The 10405-nt window shown below is 40.5% G+C and overlaps 1 pseudogene across 1 annotated transcript; it reads left to right on the top strand.

The window, feature by feature from the left end:
* Window positions 1–3867: 3867 nt before the first annotated feature.
* On the top strand, window positions 3868–9299 carry LOC308344301 (large ribosomal subunit protein uL15-like; annotated as a pseudogene). Its single transcript has 4 exons — window positions 3868–4071; window positions 4175–4409; window positions 7351–7409; window positions 8991–9299. The product of its transcript is annotated as a large ribosomal subunit protein uL15-like (transcript).
* The last annotated feature ends 1106 nt before the right edge of the window (window positions 9300–10405 follow it).

Raw genomic sequence — 10405 nt, 5'->3', positions numbered from 1 at the left:
GGTACCTTGCAGACATCCCATCTCTATACATCTATACATCTCTATACATCTATACATCTATACTCTATACATCTGACACCACGGTCAGTGCTCCAACATGCTCTTACCTCCCGCCACCTGCCACATCAGAATAGTGTGAATCCAGCTTGGCCGGGAAAGCCTCTCTCCTCTATCTCGGTCCATCCACCTCAGCCCTTTAAGAAGCGGTCCTGCTGCCAGCTTCCCCATGAAGGTTTCACACAACCCCAAAGCCAGAATACATGTCTCCATTGCATCCACCTACCGCTTTGCTTGGAATTCTTAGATCAAGTTCCACAATCTGCCCTGAACTCTAGCCAGTAATGTACATGTTGGTCTCTCCATTTCCATGAAAACCTCCTAAGGGTAGAAACTACGCTCCTCTGATCTACCACCATCCCCAGTGGCCAGATCTTGCACAGAGTAGATGCCATTATGTTGCACTGGGACTTTACAACAATAATAATAGTATCAACCCAAAGTTGCTAACGTAGAGCTGTCATTAAAGAACAAGATAACTCTTGAATGGGGACTTAGAATAAATGTTTAATAAAATGAGGTAATTAAAATAAAATAAAGTATTTTCAAATAATAAATTCATTAGAGACTCTATGTTCTCACCAAGTCCCTAATTTGTAGCTGGCTGACATGTGAATCTCTAAGTGTTAAATATGCCACAGGTAGGAGCCACTGTATGCTGAGATATAAAAGTCACAAGAATTTAAAAGAAAGCTTTAATAAAAAGCATATGTGGGCGCCTGGGTGGCTCAGTGGGTTAAAGCCTCTGCCTTCCACTCAGGTCATGATCTCAGGGTCCTGGGATCGAGTCCCGAGCCCCGCATCGGGCTCTCTGCGCTGCGGGGAGCCTGCTTCCCTTCCTCTCTCTCTCTGCCTGCCTCTTTGCCTGCTTGTGATCTCTGTCTGCCAAATATATAAATAAATAAATAAATAAATAAACCTTTAAAAAAAAAAAAAAGCATATGTAAGAGCGTCAAGCTTTAAATTGGGTGTCTCATCTCTTAGTTTACGTCAAACTGTATGTGTGCACAAATTTAAATTTGCTAAGACTGAGGAAAAGACAACATTCTTGAAAGTATAGAAGAGTATTATTGCCATAATTTAATATTATTAATGTTTTCATATTATTTATCGTGATTATATATAATTAATAAACTAAATGATTTACAAAATAGGTAAACACTCTACCAGTACATACAAGCTAACCAGCTAGCTAGATAGGCCAAGTATTCGAAACATACACATACATACACACCCTGTATGTCAAATGGGGTACAAAAATTGACACCCCACTTTTGGACATGGAAGTGGCACACATACTGTCATACTACAGAGGGAATTTAGTCTAAGATACTTCTGTGACCTTCTTTGGAAATACAACCCACTATCACATGAAAACTTAGGGGTAATGAATAACCAGGGGGCTTCTCTTTGCATCTCCTCCACTCTGTGGTTTGTTTTTGTTTTTGTTTTTTAACATTTTATTTATTTATTTGAGAGAGAGAGAGCATGAGAGGGGGGAGGGTCAGAGGGAGAAGAAGAGGGAGAAGCAGAGGGAGAAGCAGACTCTGAGCAGGGACCCAGATATGGGACTGAGGACTCCAGGATCATGTCCTGAGCTGAAGGCGTTCACCGAACCAACTGAGCCACCCAGGTGCCCCTCTGCTCTGTTTTTTTTTTTTTTTAAACTTTTTTTTTTTTAAAGATTTTATTTATTTATTTGACAGACAGATCACAAGTAGGCAGAGAGGCAGGCAGAGAGAGAAGGGAGGAAGCAGGCTCCCTGCTGAGCAGAGAACCCGATGTGGGGCTCGATCCCAGGACGCTGGGATCATGACCTGAGCCGAAGGCAGCGGCTTTAACCCACTGAGCCACCCAGGCGCCCCGCCTCTGCTCTGTTTTTATGGCAGAAAAAAATCCTTATAAAGTTAGGCACCTGTCTATTGACAATTCTGGCCTGTACACACATATCTGTACACACATGTATACACACATATATGGAGATGTACATATATATCCAAGATTGCTCCAAGAAGATTACAAGTGCTTGGTACAATGTGACATCCCGCCCTTCACTTGCAAAGATGCTGCTATTCCTCCCCACCCCCCCATTGCCAAAGAATAAGGTTTTCGGTTTTTCTAAAGGTGGTGATGGGAGGGGTGACTCATCCACACTCTCCAAACCGAGAAGCCGGTCTGACTCATAGCATGCTTTTGAGATGACTGGCTAAGACTAGAGGCACAATTCTTTTTGAACAAAACAGTAGAAATGTAACTGACTTCTAGACGGTTAGTTAACCCAAGGCTTCACCTCATTAGCCCCATCTAACCCAGCTAACTACCAAGGAGAGGAAAAGTCCAGCTGCCTTCAGTGAATAGTAACGAATGAAAGGGAACCTTTGAGGTAAAGCCTTTAATCCTTGGCACATTGCCTGGCATGAGAAAGGTATTCGATAATTGTTCACCAAACAGAGGCTAGGCCTGTTAGTTTTGTGTCTTGCCTGGTGAGAGAAGATAGCCATAGCTCACCTTGAGGAAAGATTTGAAGGAGGAACGTCACAATGTTTGCCATCCATCATCCCACAACTTGCACGGAGTCGGCCCCCCCTCTGCCTGCTGCTGAGTGACTGCCTCTGTTTCTAGGTGGACGAATTTAAAAGAGCCTCGGGGCCAGTAGTAAGGAAACTCAGCTTGGAGTGACCCTGGCAACTATTTTTCTTTGCTCTCACGCTCTAGGTGCAGTAAATGGGTTTCTACCTTGTTCTTGTAATGTGCTCTGAACTGCAGGTCCAGAATGAGCGTCTTGTATGATCCCATGCTCCAGCCCCCAGCCTCAATGATCCTCTAGGTTCTAGACACTCCAACATTGCTTCCAGGCACACAGAGACCTTCAGACCCGTTAACATATTCGCTGACAGTTTTTCCAAAGATGATGATGTGGATGGTTGAGCAATTGGGGGGACAAGGAGAGACTGCTTAATGCTCCCTCAATCTGTCCCTGGTCATTTCATCCACTCTTGGATATAGATAATTACTATTTTCTCTATCTTATAAAAAGATGAGTTTGGGGGAGAGGGGACCTGGGTGGCCCAGTCAGTTAAGTGCTTTGGCTCAGGTCATGATCCCAGGGTCCTGGGATTGAGCCTCCCATGGGGCTCCGGAGTCATTTTCTCCCTCTCCCTCAGCTCCCCCCTCACTCATGCTCTCTCTCTTTCTCTTGTGCTATCTCTCTCAAATAAGTAAATAAAATCTTTAAAAAAATATTTAAAATAGGCTAAAAATAAATAAATAAAAAGATTAGTTTGGGATAATTTGAGAGGAGTTCAACGTCGTTAAGTGCAAAATTTAAGGTCCAAGTTGAACCTCTGAAAGACTTAAAGACTTTGAATAAGCACCTGCTACATGTCAGGTACCATGCCAAGCACTGGTGACACAAACTTGAATAAGCTTCCTGCTCTCTGGCCCAGATACAAAGGCAAGTAACTATGAGAGGTGAAGAACGCTGTAATGAAAGCATTTGTTGACACTGCGGCATTTGCTGGATGGAGGACATGACAAAGGAGAGATGACAAGCAAATAAGATTAAGGAGCATCTACTTGACCGGAAGAGAATCTCTACAGCAGTAAATACGTATTTTAGTGTTTTGATATTTGTTCCCATAACTTATGAAGCAGCTACAGGTGGCAAACAGTGGGCTTCAAAGCATCCCAGGATCCAGAGGAAAATAAGGCCAAGTGAAGTCACACAGATCAGGGGCAGTATTCGGGATGGGATTTCTGTCTATGAGTCACATAACAGCGTTTTGTGCCTCTTTCGCTGGGGCTGCTGACATGCCATCCAGGCTGAGAAAGACTCGGAAACTTCCAGGGAATGTAAGCCGTGGCCACGGCTGCTTGCGCAAGCACCAGAAGCACCCAGGGCCCAGGGTCGTCCTGGTGGCATGCGTCATTGGCCCAGGATCAACTTCAACAAATCATACCCAGGACTTTGGAAAAGTTATTTTTAAAGCAGAGTTCTTATTATTACCGAAGCCAGTATTGCAGATACTGTGTATCTGCACAATAACTGTGCAGATACGATACTGTGCAGATACTGTGACCTTCTTTGGAACTACAGCCCACTATCACATGGAACCAGAGCTTCTGCCCAGCTGTCAACCTTGATAAAGTGTGGGACCACGTCCATCAGCCAACTGGAAGAAATGTGGCCAGAAACAGGACTGGAGCTGCTCCTATCATTGATGTGGTGTGATCTGGCTACTGCAAAGTTTTGGGGAAAGGAAAGCTCCCAGAACAACCTGTCATGGTGAAGGCCAAATTCTTCAGTAGAAGAGCTCAGGAGAAAAATTGGGTGGTTGGGATGCTGCATCCTGGTAACTCAAATCCATGTGGAGGGAGGAGGCCCAATAAATGCCAAAGAGTGCTTTACAAAAAACGACAACAACTAAAAAACAACAACAGTGCTTTGTGTCTTCACAAAATCTTTAAAAGGATCCAACTTGTTTTCCAGACAAAATGGGGAGAAAGAAAATGGAAAAAAGTGGTTCCATGGACAAGAGAAATATATAGCACAACTTGTATAATTTCTGTCTTACAGAGCAGGGGTTTCCATAAGGAAACACTGAACGAAAGATGACCTTGAGATATTTATCTTAAATATTTATTTTAAAAATAAAGGAAAAAAGCAAGCAGTAATTAGAAGAAAATTCAAGGGCTTATGGATTTATGAAAATAACTTTAATCCCTATGACCATTCTTTTACCATCATGTTTTTAAAAGTTTCTTTTCTTTTTTAAAGATTTTATTTATTTTTTTGACAGACAAAGATCACAAGTAGGCAGACAGGCAGGCAGAGAGAGAGGAGGAAGCAGGCCCCCTGCTGAGCAGAGAGCCCAATGCTGGGCTCGATCCCAGGACCCTGAGATCATGACCTGAGCAGAAGGCAGAGGCTTTAACCCACTGAGCCACCCAGGTGCCCCAAGAAGTTTCTTTTCTTAATTGAATAAATTTAAGGGGCTTATAATAAGATGCACACTTTCTACTTTAATTTTTATTTAAAGGCACTTTACAATGTTAATTATGTAATTAAAATCTTGATTTTTCCATTACCCTCTGGTTTTCCTGGCATATCAGCATTTTTTAAATTGTCTGCATACTAAATCAATAAGAAATTTTGATAAAACGGACTCTATGTACCACAAAATATTGTTCTAAATGAAAATTTCAAGTGTTTGCTGTTTTAAAATACCCAATTTTAAAAATTAACATTATTGGAATAATAAATGCTGGCAGGAATGAAACACCAGATAGTATCAGTTTATCCCTCAGAAAAGTAAAATATCCGAAGGCTAGAAAAGTTTCATATGGAGCATTATTATAGCAATATAAGAATGTTTCTTGTAACTTTTAAAATTTGTGCATTGTATTTTGTTATGTTTCTCTGAGCTATTTTGATGCAATCTTTTGACACACCACCCATCATTCCCATTTAAAAGCATTAAAGCATAAAAACATATTTCATTTGCCTTGAAGTTTTTCAATAATAGAATAGGCAGGCAGGGTTATTGATTTCTCTTCCCTGGCATCTTACTTTATAAGGATTTGTTTTTCTGTAATAAAAATACCAGAAGAGCTTCAAAGAGAAGCCCCTTCATTGTTCATTGCCCCTAAGTTTTCATTTCTGTGGCAGGTTGTACTTCCCAAAGGTGGCAACAAAAATATATCTCAGCCCATTCCTTCTGTAGCATGACCTTGCCATTTCCACAACAAAACACAGTGTGTCTAGGGGCATCTGGGTGGCTCAGTCGGTTGAGCATCTGCTTTCAGCACAAGTCACAATTTCACAGTCCTGGAATTGAGCCCCACATTGGGCTCCCTGCTCAGTGGGGAACCTGTTTCTCCCTTTCCCCCTGCTTGCTGCTCCCCATTCATGCTCCTCTCTTGCAAATAAAGAAACCTTAAACAAAAAAAAGAAGAAGAAGAAGAAAACCCACAGTGTGTCTATTTCTGTATCCCATTTGACTACTGAAACCAACAGAATATGGCAGGAACAATATTGGGCTGGTTGTTAGGTGTATCCAGGCCCTAACTTGGCAGTTTCTGCTTCCTGTTTCTTAGAAGACAGTTGCCAGGGGCACCTGGGTAGCTCAGTCATTAAGCGGCTGCCTTGGGCTTAGGTCATGATCCCAGGGTCCTGAGATTGAGCCCCATATCAGGCTCCCTGCTCAGCGGGAAGCCTGCTTCTCCCTCTCCCACTCCCTCTGCTTGTGTTCCCTCTCTCTCTCTCTCTCTCTGTCAAATAAATAAATAAAAATCTTAAAAAAAAAAAAAAAAGACAGTTACCAGATAGAAAGTGCTACTACTCTGAGATCACCCGACAAGAAGAAGCCAACCTGCACGGAGAGAGAAAAGAAGGCCAAGCAGTAAGAAATGAAGAAGTCATACTAGATGACCTGTCCAGTTGAGCCTCCAGATGACTCCAACCCCAGCCACAACCTGACCATAAACACCTGAGAAACCCAAGTGAAAAACTGCCCAGGTGAGCCCAGGGTCACCTACAGAACTATGACAGAACAGTAACTTGTTTCACCCACTAAGTTTTGGGGTAATTGGATTCACCGCAATAGATCACTGGAACAAATATCTATTGCTCTCTCTTATAACAAAAATTTTTCCTCCGGGGTCTGAAATATAGGACCCCAATCTTGTCTTTCTGCTTTCTCCTCTTTCTACTGTCCTCTTACTTTTCCTCTGTGGGAGGTTATTTCTATAACACATATTCAGTTTACTCTATTTGGGAAATGTAGCAATGTGTGAAAAAAATTTGGAGTGAGCATTATACACAGTATCTATCTGCAATACTGGCTTCGGTAATAATAAGAACTCTGCTTTAAAAATAATTCCTACATTTAATGGAGCACTTGTGTGTGCTAGATGTTCTTTTGGGCACCTTGAACACATAAACATATTCAATACTGATGACAATCTTGTCAAGTATTACTTTCATTTTGGCTAAAGAAATTCTTGAGGCAAAGTAACCCAGACAAAGTCACAAAATTTGCTGCTAGTGGAGCCAAGATTTTAGAATATCTCTTTACAATTCCAAACTCCAAGCTCTGAACCACACTTCGCTATACAGCCTTCAAATCTTTATATTTTACAATGGAGTTCTTAAATGATTTTTTCAGATGGTATATCCCTAAATAAGATGCCGACATTTTTTTGTCTAGAGCAACATTATGTTATGCCAGCTTAAATATAACTTGCCCATTTAATTTTTGATTTTACATATTTATCTGACTTCACCTTCTTCAGAACAGCCTCGAGAAAGCCATTCCATCCGGATAGAGGGGCGTTTTACACCTGATCGAGTTGTGAGGACTGGTGTCTGACTGTGGGAGAAAGGAGGAAACACTGGCTTTCATGTAACAGTCCTTTGTTTGATTCTCTTTACATCTCTATGAGGAAAGCCTCCTTGTGGCACAGATTTAATAGACTAGAAAACTATGCTTCAGCAAATTAAAGGGATCAGCCAAGGTCACATGGAAAGTGATCTGTTCCTAAGATCATACTTCTTCCACCCATACCACTCCTATGGCCCTACTTACTTAATCCATTACCTCCTTTAAGACATTGATTTACCTATAGATCGTGCTGTTACAATTGTCTTCTCTAATTTATTTCCCAATATTGCCCCTGATTCCACACTAGTCCAGCCTCAGCCCCTTCTAAACCCTCTCTAAACCCTAAGCCCTGTTCAAACACTCTATTGTATTAAGGATGCTAGAGCATTTTTATAACATTATCTCTGAGTCTGATGAACCAAGAAATTACCAGATTACTTTGTGCAACATTACAATAGGTAATGCTGAAATGTTACACACCAAAACCAGAATTTGCAAAGATCATAAATTGATAACAAACTACTTCAGGATTCACAATCTGTTTAAAAAAAAAAAAGAGTTGTACTGTTCTCAATAGAAATATTAATTGATTCCTGTACATTTTCTTTTTGTGAAAGCAAATTATCCTGATCTCTTTTTGGACAAGATGTACTTTACTTTCTAATTCTGCTATTTCTATTTCACAGCTTTACTTTGAGTTTTCATGTAAATTTGAGTCCCACATTTATAAGAAATGTACAATGAAACTGAGACCCTGTTCTGGAACATAATCAATTGCTTTTCTAACATTGTTCACATACTACCCTTTTCAGCAGGAAATGGTAAGAAATATGACTCAAAATTTCAGAAACCCTATTACTGAAAAGAGAGAGAGAGAGAGAAAGGAAACTTAAACCAAAACCAAAGTTAAAATTGAAATGAAAGCACATGAGCTATTCATAAATGGTAACTGTTCTTATCTTTTTTTAAATAATTCAAACTATAGCAAAGTATTACAATGCAATTTGGATGACCAATATTTTAAATAGTTGATCTGGCCTTGGGTCAAGTAATTATTTAAAAGGTATCTTCAGGGGTGCCTGGATGGCTCAGTGGGTTAAGCCTCTGCTTCAGCTCAGGTCATGGTCTCAGTGTCCTTGGATCGAGCCCCACATCAGTCTCTCTGCTTGGCAGAAAGCCTGCTTCCCCCTCTCTTTCTGCCTGCTTGTGATTTTTCTCTCTCCCTGTCAAATAAATAAATGAAATCTTTTAAAAGATAAGTAAATAAAAATAAATTAGAAAAAGGTATCTTCAGAAAATTAAAAAGATTCCTCTGATCTAATATAAAAAAATATTATTTTTGGGTGGGGAAAGGATTATAAGCGCTTAGGAAATAAAAGTTCCTATGACGTTTAAATGGAGCTTCTGCATTCCCCAAGAGAGCCATAATTCTTCCATGTGCCCAAATCCTATTCCTCGATACTAATAAAGAGGGACAAGAGAGCACTTTTATTTTCTAGTCTCACTCTCCCAATAAGCTGCCGTTTCAACTAGTGCTCATGTAAACATAAGGTTAACAAGTTTCCAGAAACTCTCATTGGAACACAACTAACTAGACTTGGTCAGGAGATTCAGAATTATAAGGTCATCAGCAATAACTGGAGAAATAGCACTGACTCTTACTTCTGTAGCATTTTACGAAAGAAGAAAATGCAAACAATGTTGCCCAAAAATTTTCAGCGTGACTCTATTCACATCTACAGGAAAACATCTATTCAGAAGATACCAGAAGCTATGGTCATTCATTCGGCTAAACAAGTGAGCGGCTTTATCACTGGCCAGATTGAAGATATAGTTATGCATCATTTAAAAACTGATTAGGGGCCCCTGGGTGGCTCAGGCTGTTAAGCATCCGACTCTCCATTTTGGCTCAGATCATAATCTCAGGGTCCTTGTCCCAGCAGAGTCTGGCTCCCCACTCAGCAGGGAGTCTGCTGGAGACTCCTCCTCCCCTTTTCCCTCTGCCCCTGCCCCAAATAACATGCTCGCTCATGCTTTCTCTCTCCCTCTCTCCAAAACAAACAACAAAAATCTTTAAATAAATAAATAAGCAAATAAATAAAAACTGATGATAAAACAGTATCCGCAACTTATGTAATATCTACTCTCCTTCTACCTGACCCCTGTAAACCACTCAAACTAATGTCTTTCAAATGACACCCAATATTTCTTGAAGAAAATTTTTTAGATACTGACAGGCACTTGCAGATCTCAGCAGGAGACATTTGGTTTCTGGTTTCTGTTAGATAACATCTTAGCCTGTGATCACAGACCACAGTTTTGCAGACTTCCTCCCAATTCAATCATGAGTGCCGAAAAGAGAACGTGTAAATGTCTGTCTCTCTCCTCACGAAGGCTTATGCATAGCTGACCTATATTATAGAATATTTTACTCCTTACTCAATTAAAATCCCAGAAATTGTTTCATTTATATTACCTTCCTCAGGACTTTTTGCAGGATGTGTTCAGGGCAGTTGATTGTGGATCTGAAGAGGGATTTTAGCTTTGCCTTGTGATTTCTCAGTAACTACAGTTAATAAAGCCTTCACTTGTCTTTTATACCAGCAGAGTAATAAAAACTGCATGTTCCCACCTGCATCTAAGCCCAGGGATCAACAGTAAATTCCACCCAGTGATTGAATGGTCCTTCATGTAATTACCATGACATCAATTTGATCTTATCTTGTTTCAACCCTTAGATCATTTTTTTGTTTTGAGCCCTTTTCAGGCGGTGGCGACTTCAAGGTCAGCCTATGAAAGGAGAGCACACTCATTATCTACGTAATTTTATCAAGACTTACACACAACATCCTGAAAGTGAACACTTTTCCTATGAACCAGACTCTATTAATATTATATTTAATTAGCTAAGTACCTGATGTTTACTTAAAACAGGAGAAGAACCGTAAATGTCAGATTGTAGATAC

This window comes from Martes martes (genome assembly GCF_963455335.1).
Source record: "Martes martes genome assembly, chromosome: 6".
NCBI classification, from domain to species: domain Eukaryota; kingdom Metazoa; phylum Chordata; class Mammalia; order Carnivora; family Mustelidae; genus Martes; species Martes martes.
The sequence above is the reverse complement of the archived record's forward strand: the minus strand, read 5'-3'. Positions and strand labels throughout refer to the sequence as shown.